The sequence below is a fragment of the Aphis gossypii genome, chromosome 2 (genome assembly GCF_020184175.1).
Source record: "Aphis gossypii isolate Hap1 chromosome 2, ASM2018417v2, whole genome shotgun sequence".
Lineage (NCBI taxonomy): Eukaryota > Metazoa > Arthropoda > Insecta > Hemiptera > Aphididae > Aphis > Aphis gossypii.
In genome coordinates, this window is record NC_065531.1 from 48,898,696 (window position 1) to 48,912,233 (window position 13,538).

A 13,538-nucleotide genomic window follows, 5' to 3' on the forward strand; every position below is an offset into this window, starting at 1 on the left:
TACGGCATTGCTGCAATGATTGCACACAAGGCCAATATTGTTTACGGGGTGATAAGTCAACCAAATCGGCAACTATTATAAAAGTTTAGCCAAAAAATTAGTGATTTCTTAGGACAGGATTAATTGAATTTAATGGCTGTATTTACGATAAATATTTCTCACTAAATTATAAATATCTATTAGCTATTATATGGCTATATATTGTGTACTATGATATGTGTTAACGTAACTATAAAAATGTCTTCTATTAAAATATTTAATTAACGGTATAAATATAAAGATTACGTTTGTATCCATTTTATATAGTATATAATATTATAATTATTGTCGTGATTCTAAAGTTTTAATATTAATTTAATTAACAATATAAAAAAAAAATATTTTAAGTTATAAAAAGCTGCTGTTATAAATTCCTTTGATAAGACAAGATGTTTTGTTGTCATGGGGCAATATAATATGTAATATAGTCCTGGCTAGGAAAAAATGTATTTTATTTATTCTTTACCAAAATTTAAAATATGAAATAAAATCCACACTCTGGCACAAATTATTTTTATTTTAAATTGATGATGGATAACAATTTATAATAATATGTTACTATTCCGTAAAAATAAATTTCATCTTAAATTGTATTTTATGGTAACACGCACTAAATATTAATTATAGGTGAATTTCGAAACAAGCCGTGATAAATTATTTTTATATTAAAATAAACATTATGTGTTTGCATTTTTTTCAATTTGTATAGATACATATTTTATCATTTATTTATTGATCTTGATAGTCATTTTTCTATTTTTAAGTTATTAAATACATTTTATTAAAAGGCTAAACCTCTAAAACATATATTTATATATTATAATATATTCTCATTAAAATGTTATCAAATACCTAGATGAAATTGATCTTTCCTTTTTGAAATTCAATATATTTTTAAATAAAAAGCTTAAAAATAACAAAATATTAAGATACTTTTAACACTCATGACTATATTATAATATATATTTAATTAAACATTAATTATTAATGATTATTATTGAGTGTATAATATAATATTAATACGACGTGTATATTTATTATTATTATAAAATATATCTATCTTAAAATAAATGTTAAATTTTAAATAAATATTATTCAAATCAATTTACTCAATGAAAACCAAATACATATACTATTCTATATAATGATAAAGAATACAAATATTTATACAACTATACCTTATTGATTTTAAATATGTATTTATAAATAATAAATTTAAAAATATTATACTATCTTAAAATCAAAATATTAGAATATGATATGAAAAATCACATGTAATATCACAAAATGTTTCTGAAACTGTTTTTTACCTGTCTGTAATTAACTGTCTACATAACACTGTTCATTTTTACTTATAGGCTATAGTTATCAAATTTTCAAATTTTATTATACACTGACTTAAGTTATATAAGTTTTACAAGTAAAATTTAAAAGTTATGAATGACGAGGAAATAAAAACATTACAATTTATATAATAGTAACTATGCAAAATGTCATATTTTAATATTAGAAATCAATAATTGCGTCATTCCTTATCAATAAATCATATATTGACAAACATCAAACTAATATCCGATGCATTCTTAGTACTGTGAAGAGTAAACACGTTCAGCATTGAATGTTTTGTAGTTTATGTGTCGCACCCACACGTTAGATTGTTATGACTATTAATTTATTTAAGGTATTTCTTGAGTATACCATTGATACCTTTCTATCTGCGTATGATAAATAATAATATTATTATTTAGTTTTTATTTGAACATATTTTGTGATCGATTTATAGTTTTTGATGAAACATGTTTGGACCATTAAAAAAAGTTTAATCCTAACCAGAAACGTATATTGATTATTGATAAAAAAAAAAAAGATAATAATGCGTTTTGACTGACCCCGTTCAAGCTAGAGGTTAGGTTCAAATAGAGGTTCAAAGTAACCCTTGTCCCCTATCATCAGTCAAACAAACCTCTAGTTACATTTTAACCGAGTTCGAACTCTCATTACATTATTATCGTTATTTTCCCCATCAGACAAAACAGTAGTTTTTTTTTCAACAGTTTGCTATTATATATTGCATTATAATATGTTTACCTATTACCCACGAATGTCGATTAAAATAATATTGTTTAGGTATTGAGCGATAAGTAAACTGAGGTAACACATTTTATGATGAAAAGTGCAGTGTGGATATGCTGCCGTAAATGATGGTTTTTTTTTTCATACAATATTTTATATTTTTATACTATGTACTTTATTTGTTTTAAATCTATAATAAGGGAAATTATTTTTTTTATTGTTTATCAAACCGTCTAATACAAATTCTTTTATTTAAACATAAATATATATTTTCATCATTAGTACTTGAAATAGCTATCACAAAAATTATTTCAACTGAAAGTTATTTTTTTATTTTGTTGTGCTATACAAGTCAAGTCATATTATTTCAAACTTTATAGGAGATATACAATTACCTATGTATCTAGAATTTCGCGTTCGAATCTTGTCTCTACGCATAAAAATAAAACTGCCCAGACCGCTTTGAAAATGATAAAAATAAATTACCTACTCATACACAGTTGATTTTTAATATACCTTTTCCGATATATTATGTATAATTATCTACACGGTTGAGCTATTTAAATTCTAAATCAGAGGCGTTTAAGAAGTATCGGATTAATAATTTCCTTTTCTTAGACATTACTAATTTACACTTGATAAATTACAGTATATTTTTTGGAAATATTAGTATGACAGTATCTTACTGTCAGCAATGGTAAATAGTTTTGTATTTTTTTTTGTGATGTCCAACATTAAATATGTTGAGGTTACCATTATCAATTTTAATGATCTATTTTGGACATGTACCATTGCAATAATAACAACTGATATTATATGGGTCAACGATAAATATTATAAGCATAAATATTGTCTATAAGCCATACAATTATATAGTACAACATTTATTTTCGTCGAATCACAACAATTATTCTTTCGTTTCGTGTATAGCTATTGGCATCAAAACGATGTATCATTATTTATTACCTACAAAATAATATGGTACCGAGTAACATTGAATTCCCTCCTTGAGATATTATTTTGTTCTACTAAAATTATTGAAATCTTTATTAGTCGAAGTAGCTGGTATCTACATCCGGTTTTAAATCTTAACTATTTTGTAGCAAGTTTTAAAAATCTCTAGGTTAAAAGTGTTGGCGGCTTTACTATTCTAATACTTATAGCTGATACCTATGTGTAATAGAATCAAAATTAAACAAAAATCAAACGTTAAAACATACTGACCCTACTGTTACAATATGGTTGTACCTATTAGGATGCATATTATTATACATCTAACTGATAAATAATAAAAAAAATAAAAGCTTAAAATCGAAATTCATAATAATACACTGCCCAGTGCCCATTATCGATAAATACCTATTACTAATAATATTATAATAATATTACAAATACGAGAAATGGTCAGCTTAATGTGCAGTGATTTATTATACGGGAAAATGGCAAGTCAACAATGTGAATCCTGACGAACTTGAAAACGTGAAACCGGTCGCAGTATGCTATAGCAGTTAGTAGTGTTGAATTGCGAATGGTGGCAGAGGGAGGACGTTCGGCTGAAATTAAAGAATAATTTTGAATTTAATTTGAATTGTCGATCAGTTGTATCGTGTGTACACGAGCTAGGCGGTTTCGCATTGGTTCCGTGTGGGTGTTTTATTTTTCATCGAGTGCATTTTATAGTCTTATCACCACACGTTTAGATGATCCGAAAAATATTTCCGACAAGACCTTGTGGTGTTATTGAAGTTTAAGATGCAAAATACAACGGTACAATGAGTAGTGTAAGTCCGACGACAAATATTATTATTATTATTTAATTAAATTTCAGAACACGTATAGCCGCGTAGGTACTAACTATTTGTCTCATGTGGGGAAATAGTAATTATGTAGTACAATTTTATAAACCACTATAAAATATTAGGAGTTAGTTAATGTATGATCACCGTGAATATAAGAAAATACACAATTAATCATACTACAGCCAAAAAAATCACCCTTTTGTACCAAAAATAAAAAAATGAAAAATATTGTAAACAATTACAGAATCTGTAACTGTTAAGTAATGTGTTTCATAGTTTTTAATTTTGTTAAAGTTATTGCGTTGTAATATTAATCACTGATCTTATGAGTAATTGCGCCGTGTTTGTTGAATTATTTAAACTATGCTAAGTTTACTTAGATTTTTAATATTTTGTTGTGAATCTCAAATAGTATAGTAATACGGCTCTTATAATAAAAAAATAATCTGTGTATAACAAATATTAATCTAAATATCACCCAGATTTATATAATGTTTTTAATGACCAATTTATTTCACACGACAGCCCTACCATTAAATATTTATTATTCAATAAACAAATCAATTTTAGATATTTAATATTGGTGCAACCAATTTTAAAGTAAAATATTTAGTTTCTGAATACGTTACATATTTGTGAAATAAAAATAAATATTACGTGGCCTCTAAGATTTATATTGATTAATTAATGGTATTCTATCGTGTCTTTGCATTTTAAGGTTTAGTTTAGTTTTAATTTCAAATGCCGGATGTATTTAGGATTCATACATCATAATAATGTATTCAAATAAACATTTGAGTGATTATAATGTCAATAACTTCATGTTTATATTATGGAATATAGATGTTAGTAAAGTTCAAGAAAAATTGAATTTGAAAACTGCGTAACTACTTATTGTTATAAGATATTTCTTAAAATTATATATCCTTTTATATAGTATTATCATAGTATAACTATTTACTATTAGAAATGATACTGAATACTTTTAAAATATGACCATTTAGATAGTTGTTTAGATCAAAAGCAGTAAATTAAAAAAAAAGTTAAAACTTATAATATGCTTATTATTAATTGAATAAAATGAAAATGTAATAATTATTAAATTAATTAATAATCATTCAAGTTTCATGGGTTTCGGGTTTTCAAATTTTTCAAATTTTATAAATTTTGTATGGGTTCCGATATTGAATAAAACCCCAGACAATATTTACGGTTTTAAGAGTATTTTCATTAAAATAATCAATATGTCCCTATATTATATTGTACATATTTTTAGTTAATACTTAAAAAAAAAAATACTATAAATTATGAAAATTTCATCTTTTTAATAAATTAATGTTTTGACTAAATAAATCACATTATACATAATTATGTTTTTTTTTTTTTTTTTTTTGTTATAATTATACAATCTGTAAAAGTTTATTTATAATAACAAAATACGCTTAAATAAAATAACATGAGTTACATGAGAAAAGAATAATTAATCCACTAGTTACACTTTATAAATAACTATATTAAGTCCGAAATATAAATACTACAGATATAAAATTACAACAATAAAATTTGTTTTGAATATCATACACAGTACACACACTACTACCTAATAATAATTATCTTATACAATACTATTATAGGTTAAAATAAAAAACGTAATGTATTATATATTATTATATCTATCCTCCTTTAATTATTATTTGAAACGAGGTTTAACGTTCTATCTCACATTTTTTTAGTATTTTTGATATAAAATTAAATTTTAATAATGATCATAATTCAAGATGAAACATTTAGTAGTGTTTGTTAAATTTATTACATATGAATATGTCAGATAATTGTGATGCATTAAGTGAATATCGATAATATCAATCATCAGTTTCGACACAAAATTAAAAAAAACCTAGTATCTATATAATATTATGGTTATATTTTATAAGTCATAAACTCATAAGCAACTTCACAACCGACGAAGTGCTTCAAGGTATTGCGCACAATTTAAAGTTTTATGAATAGTATAATCTATATCCTATATGTTAATATGATAAATTATATTTTATATTATACATTCCACATATTTTAGATGTTTTTTTTTTTTATTATTATTATTAATAATTACACGAACATAAGTTTGGGCTCAGAGCAATTTTACAAAAATAAAAAATAAAAATACGTGAATACATTATTAATATTATGCTTATTTTAATATTAAATTAAAACTATTTACAATATTAAATCAGTGATTTAAACTTGGTTAAGTTATCATTATAGAAAAATCAAAATTATTTGTTAAGTAAAGTTAATATTTATATTTTTTTAATATTCTATTGATCAGAGCAGTAATTTTGTCGGTAAATTGGTGTATAAAATGTTTTTAATACACGACTACACGAGTATTAGTTTCCTGGACGTTTTAAACTTAAAAGTATTAGGCTAAGTAATTTAAGACATTATTTTTTTTACTTCGATATCAACTCGCGCTGTTCAAATGTAGTGATACAAAAATTGCATAAGTCAAAATGTCACATCCAAATGTCGTCGTTCGTCCAAGCATCTGCATTTATTTGACACTCGTCGAAATTACCTCGTCGGAATGACGAGATATCTATTGCACTAGCTAGAGGTGCGATGCAATAATAATATATTATAATAATGAAAACTGGTTTTTACATATTTCTAATCATCACTATACTAACTATTGAGTATATAGAAGGAAAATAATAATATTCATAGATATCGGAATAAAAAAATAACACGGAATTCCTATTCTCCGTAATATTTATGGTTGTAATTCTTACTTAAAATACGAGCTTATGTTTGAATGATAGGATATAGGTACAATGCATAATATAAACTTAAATATATGTTACTAAGATTTTGGTTAGCCATACTCATACTCAATGAATCACCCAATAATTAATGAGTATATTAAGAAATAAAAATTGAATTCTTAATTTTAAAGCTTCATTATTATAGACACGCTTCGGAAGAAATAAATGTGATTTTATTTTGTAGGTATCTATAATACTATAGCCTGTACTTACATAGTCATAATACTCGTAGAATGTTTTTTGTCGTACACTCGTACCCTTAGGTGTTAGAATAATATGAAAAAACAAAACCTAAATCAATTTAATGACGTATAATAAGTTGCAATAAAATGAAAAAAAAAACATAACGACTGTTATTATTTTGATAAGCAGTGTTTCATCACTTGCGAATTTAACGGTTTTATACGCTGCAACTAAAACAAACTATATAACCACACGTACGTTAAGAGAACAAAATGTCCATATTTTAAGCATTTGTCTCACACACGTGTGACGTATAACATACCTACCTGTCTGCTTAAATAATTTGATAAATTAAAAATATAACAGTTTTGTTATAATTAATATTCGAGTGAATTTAACGATATTATTCATATTCTCTAAAATTTTTTTTTACCTATTTATTTTAGCATTTTTTTAATATATAATTATTACGTCGAGTTATAAATATACTTTTCCTTAAAAATGAATAACTTAACTGCATTTTTAACTGGTTTTAAATTTTTGAACAAATGCATATACTGATACGCAATATACCGGTGAAGTATTTCATAAATTATAAATAAATACATCCATAAATAACTCGATTTATCTTTTATTAGTTATTGACATTAATATACTATTGTATATGAAAAAATAAAACATAAATATAAATGGTATTTATTAATAATTATCATATACAATATTTATATATATATAAAAAAATAAGTTAGTTAAAGTATAAAAATAATTTAATTGAAATAATTATTGAATTAAAACTGTAGTTAGATATGTTGGTGTTTATAGACCTATCTGTCATATGTGCATACTTACTGCATAGATTACACCAATTATCAATAAAACAGGATATTCAATCAAATATTTGAAGTCAACACATGTATAATATTATATTTACATATATTGAGAAAGAGAGATTATAAACATAGTAATTGATAATAGTTAGAAATAATAATTTTATTTAAATAAATCAATCCTTGAATTTATATAACCCATTGTTATAAAAATAAATACCACCAATAAGTTATTAGGTATCATTAAATTTGAAATTAAAATATGATAAAACACCATGAAATAAGAGTAAAAATTGTAAAACTACTTAAAGAAAAAATAATCCGCTGAAATATTTTGAAAGTTTTTGAGTTAACACTTATAACTATAATATGATAATTGAGTTACAATATTCATTGATCTGTAAAACATTTTTTTTTTTTTTTTTTTTTTAATTTGAACACTGTGTGTGTTAAATTTAAGTAGTTAATAGGTATAATAAGAAGAAAGAAATGAATAAATTTTTTAATATTCGATTAATAAAGTATAATATTAGGTTACATTAATGAAACTAACTAATAATTGAATTTTAAATTTCTGGATCTACTTTAATATTAAATATATTTTTGTATAGTTTAAAGCCGTTACAAAACTAATATTGAGAAATAATACCTTTATTTTAAATTATCTTACGTTCATTTTGAATATCATATTCCATAACAGCATTTAGAAATATTAAATAAAATATTCTATATAATATATTAAATTGTGTATAGAAATTCTAGCTGACTCAGCCACGCATTGCTGTGGCTGTCATAATCCATTGAACTAATGCTATAAAAAACTAATAACAAAGTTCTTAATTGATAACATAATAATTTTATTTTATAAAATATAAGGTAAATAACATTAACTTTTAACTATTTTTAATAATTATTTTTATTATTTTAAATCATAATAATTTATAATTTTAATTTAAGCCAGCGTAATTGATGTATAATATTTTTGGTTAACCTATTCGTTGTTAAGGCAAATATATTCAATGGTTACCCTACACATGAACATAGGTTGCCCACGGGAGTCTTTTTCGTCCCTTTGAGACTATTAAAATTTAAAATTTTGATGTTGTTAACAACTCACACATAATTATCGTTCGTTTTAAATAACTAAACGAAAGAATTTATTTTAAAAAAAATTGTTCAACATAACATAATACTTAATAACTGATACCGCACAGCGTGCCCGTGGCAAATTAAATGATAAGAAAAAATAATAATAAAAATACAACCAAGAAAATTGTATATCTCTCTTATAAATTTTTATCCGAGATGTGAACTATCCTATGTTTTATGTTGGACCAAATAACACATCACACGAGAAAAATCAAAATCAAAATTAGTTGTGTAGTTTTAGAGCGCACTGTATTAAAACCCGTTGAGTTTTTAATTTTTAAATACATAGCTTTTGATATATTATTAAGTGAGAAAAAGAAGATAGCCGTTTTATTGTATAGTATGTATCGGGTGTACTTGATTATTGAGTATGAACAATAATATATTATGAATGATTTGAATTCAATTATTGCATATACAAAATTATTCTGAGTATAGACAGTTAGTCACTCTATATTACTAAATATATTTTATGATATTATATTTGTATTGCTATTAAAGTAAATTTGTGAATATTTCACTATTAATAAATAGTAATACATTAATACAGAAGGTTGAATAATAATTTTTTGCCGAAAGCATTGCGTTTGAAAATGTATATGATATTTGTAAATGTAAAATGTTCAAAGCCAAGCGAATAATATTTATGAATTATAACATAATAACTAAAATCACCATCGTAGTTATCATAAAAATTGTATTTCTTCTAATTCTTATAAAAAAATAATTTCTATTTAACCCAAATAGATATAATTATAACTTATGAGTAACCTTGTACTAAATTTTTTATCAAATACAATTTTTTTTTTCATTAAAAAAAAACTCAAATGTCTATAAATAGCACACAAAAAAATATTTCTTATATAAATCTTGTATAAAAACAAATAACATATTATTATAAAATAAATTAATTTGCCAATTCACTCAAAATCTAAAATGATATTTTTCATATATTAATACCATATAAAATTTATTTGCATATATTTAAAAATGTAATGTATTTTTTTTATATTTTTCAATTGCTTGATTCTTAGGATAATAATGGATTAAGCTGTGTAATCATTTTTGAGTAGATAAATATTTTTACTTTTATTTACAAGTGATAACATTTCAATTTGTTTTTTGAACAATAACCTCCATTATCCATATTTTATCTTTCATCGGAAATATTTTTCAACATTTATTATATTATTAAACACTAAATAACACATGACTATATTATATTTGGTTAGCTACTGGCTTTGAATATTTTACTGTCATCAATCAATTTATTTAATATACTTATAATTACTTTACAACATCATACATCAGATAACCTGTTGTATTTGATTTAATTGCTTAACATTTCAAATTCATTAGTGTTTTTAAAATACATTACAGCCCAATTTACTCAAGGCTGTAAATAATGCAGTATAATATTACCAGGTTATACATGATTAATAATTATTTAATTATATAAAATGTAATTTTTTAAATATTTTAGTTTTAAGCAGCAAAGTAGCACGTAGGTGTATTTTATATTTAAAAGGTTTTTAATACTTGGTAATATAAATTAAATTTTCACATTCATCGATACACATAAATGTTTTATTAATTAGATTACTTATCTAATGTGTCCATAATGTAAAGATTTTTAGCATGACTTCACTGGATCAATAATTATTATTTTTATACAGGTTTTTAATTTCATTTTAACCAACAATTAACTTTTAATTTCATTATTTATACAATACTACATTACTATTTTTTATGTATGATAATACACTCCCATTTTATCATTTAACTATGTATTTATTCAACTTCTGATTTTTATAATTTGTAAGTATATTTTTTATCATTAAACGATATAGTGACAAACTTTCTTTTTCAAATGAAAATTTTCCGTTTGAGAAGTTTTTCTATGTACATCCGAAAAAAATTTGAAAGATTAGCTTTCGAGTTATTAAACTTTATGTAGGTTCCTATACCATACTAAGTATATAATGCTTTATAATAAGTTTAAAAAGTCTATGATTGACTATGTATATTAAGTACTAGCTTAAATATTTTAAAAGTTTATTTTTATAATATTTCATAAAAGCCATTCATCATTATTAAGTACCATCATACTTAATACACCATTAAGTAATACTTATATGTGATACCTAACTCAGAAACTATTGATTCAAATTTAAATTTAGATATATAAAACATTAAAAATAATCATGTGTTTAACAAGTTAAAGTTAAATTGGCAATTTTGGGCGAAGTAGAAAAAAACCTATTTTACAGTAGGTATCCAGTAAAAATGAATAACTTTTATTTGAAAAAAATAAGTTTATATAATATATCTCTTCAACTTAATACTCTTTAAATGATAAAAAAATATGTATGTATTTGAATATTATACGTTTTATAGATACTTAAAAATATTTCGAACATCAGATTTAGTTGAAATGATTTATTAATGTGTAAAAATAGGGCGAGCTTGCTTGGTAAATCACTCTGTATATATATTACATAATTTAATCAATTTTAAGAAAAGTACCTAATACTGTATATATCTTACTGTTTACTCGTTTCTGGTTATTGGATTCTAAATCAAAAATGTCAAAAAATATGACAAATGTGGCTAATAACTGGATTTTAGCTTTGACATCTGAATTCATAATATTTAAAAAAAATAACATTTTGCATTTTTGAATCCTCATTTGTGTATTATTATCACTGTGACTACTATGATATTTATGATTTGTCCGACAATAATTAGTAATTACTAGCAAGTGTTAGTACTATTTTAATTTTTGATGAATTTAATAAGTTAGGTTAGTATTATACGTTGTTATTTGTGTTAATTAGTTTCAGATATTATTTTGAATTGCATAGAATCGTATCACATTTACAAAACTACACATTTCAACCACTCTTTTTTATAATAATTAGACAAATATATCGCCTATTACACTAATAAACAATATAAGTGTTGGAGATTTACTAAATATCATTTATTTACTCTAAATGTATAGAATTTATAGTTAAATAAGTTAGTCATTATTTTTTTCTTAGCTTTTGTTCATTTCTAGTTTTTGTTTCTAAGTTACTATACTTGTTTCTATTTCAAACTATTCTTAATACATAAATTTATATTAAAATATATACTTTGTTATGTTCAAAGTATCAAAATTAATGTTAATAAAAAATAGGATCGCCTCTTCTGCTGAATCAAAATATGATTATAAAATATTAAAATGATTAAGTAAGTAGGTTAGAAATATCGTGACCAGTTTATCGTAGATTAAATCTTGTAGGGTAAGAAAGCAGTCACAAAAGTCAATTTTTTAAAATCATGATAGGTTTTTTTTCAGAAATTTCGTTTTCTTTAAACAACTTTATTCTTTCTATACACATTCTAATATATTATAAAATAATTATTAGTGTTAACAAATGAGCGATTAGTTAAAAAAAATTTTCAACCGACACAAAACTGGTTTTATTCTTTATAAATAGTTCATACCTAAGCAAATACATTAAAAAAATATTTATTTCATGTAACCTTAAAATTATAAAAATTGTCTAAAATTTATATTTTATAGACTTTTGACTATTATTTCTTCTATATATTTACGTAGATACAAGTACTTTATAAATGTTTTATGTAATATAATATTACAGAAAAAAAAATATGTAAACTATCAAAAATATGTTGTTAGTTTTTATTAAATAAAACATGCCAAAACAAAACACAAAGGATTTAATTTTATCTGTACAAAAGTTTTAAAAGTTGATGTTTACGAAGACTAGTTTTTTAATTTACAATACATCGTGTAAAACCTTACTGTAGATAAAATATATTTTACTTTGTTTAGTGTATGTCATGAATGTTCTTAAATTTGTGAAACCTAAATACACCTATTGTATTATGCCCAAAAATACGTTACAACTATCACATTTTGAAATTATCTGCTTTAATTTAACCGTATGATATTTTATAATAATAAATACTAAAAAAACTCATTTACTGGCACATCTATCTATATTATAATATAATAGATGCTTAACACGATTTTGCATAAAATCTGAATGATATTTTCATATTATTTTTCTAAAAACTCAGTACAAAAAATATCGCGATAATGGTGTTTGACGTTGTCAAAAAAATAAAAAGTTGACAATTACTATAGTACACACATCATAAATAAACAATGCAATACGAAAATATTAAATATTTATTAACAGAAAAGTATTACGCTTAACATCATCTACGACAGAGTTTTAATAAGATTTGTTTTCCGATAAAATTTTGAAATTAGTCAAAATTAATAAATATTAAGCAACTACGCTTCAAAGTAAATCGATTCTCACATTTAGTATTCCTTTAAATGGTGGTAAATTATCATCAAGCTCTGTAATGATTCTGCACTCTTAATGTATGGATAAAATGAGCTGCATTATTACATATCGAACAATAGGTACTCGTGTTCTCTAGTTCTGATTTAACGTATAGGTATAATATTATGATGAGTACATACATAATATGTACAGTGTACAACGAAATAATGAAAATCGATGATTTTTAATCGCTAATTTTCAATTATCCTTTAGTATAGAATTATCACTACGCCCCAACGACCACATAGTTAGTCACAAACGATGATAATGCTAATG

The 13,538-nt window shown here is 23.3% G+C and overlaps 1 protein-coding gene across 1 annotated transcript in view; it reads left to right on the top strand.

The window, feature by feature from the left end:
• The first annotated feature begins 3,688 nt into the window (after positions 1–3,688).
• The window catches only part of LOC114120463 (diuretic hormone receptor-like), a 51,339-nt gene continuing 41,489 nt past the window's right edge, over positions 3,689–13,538 (top strand). The window contains exon 1 of the mRNA XM_027982372.2: positions 3,689–3,893. The gene's annotated coding sequence lies outside the window, so the exon portion shown is untranslated. The remainder of the gene's footprint in view (positions 3,894–13,538) is intronic.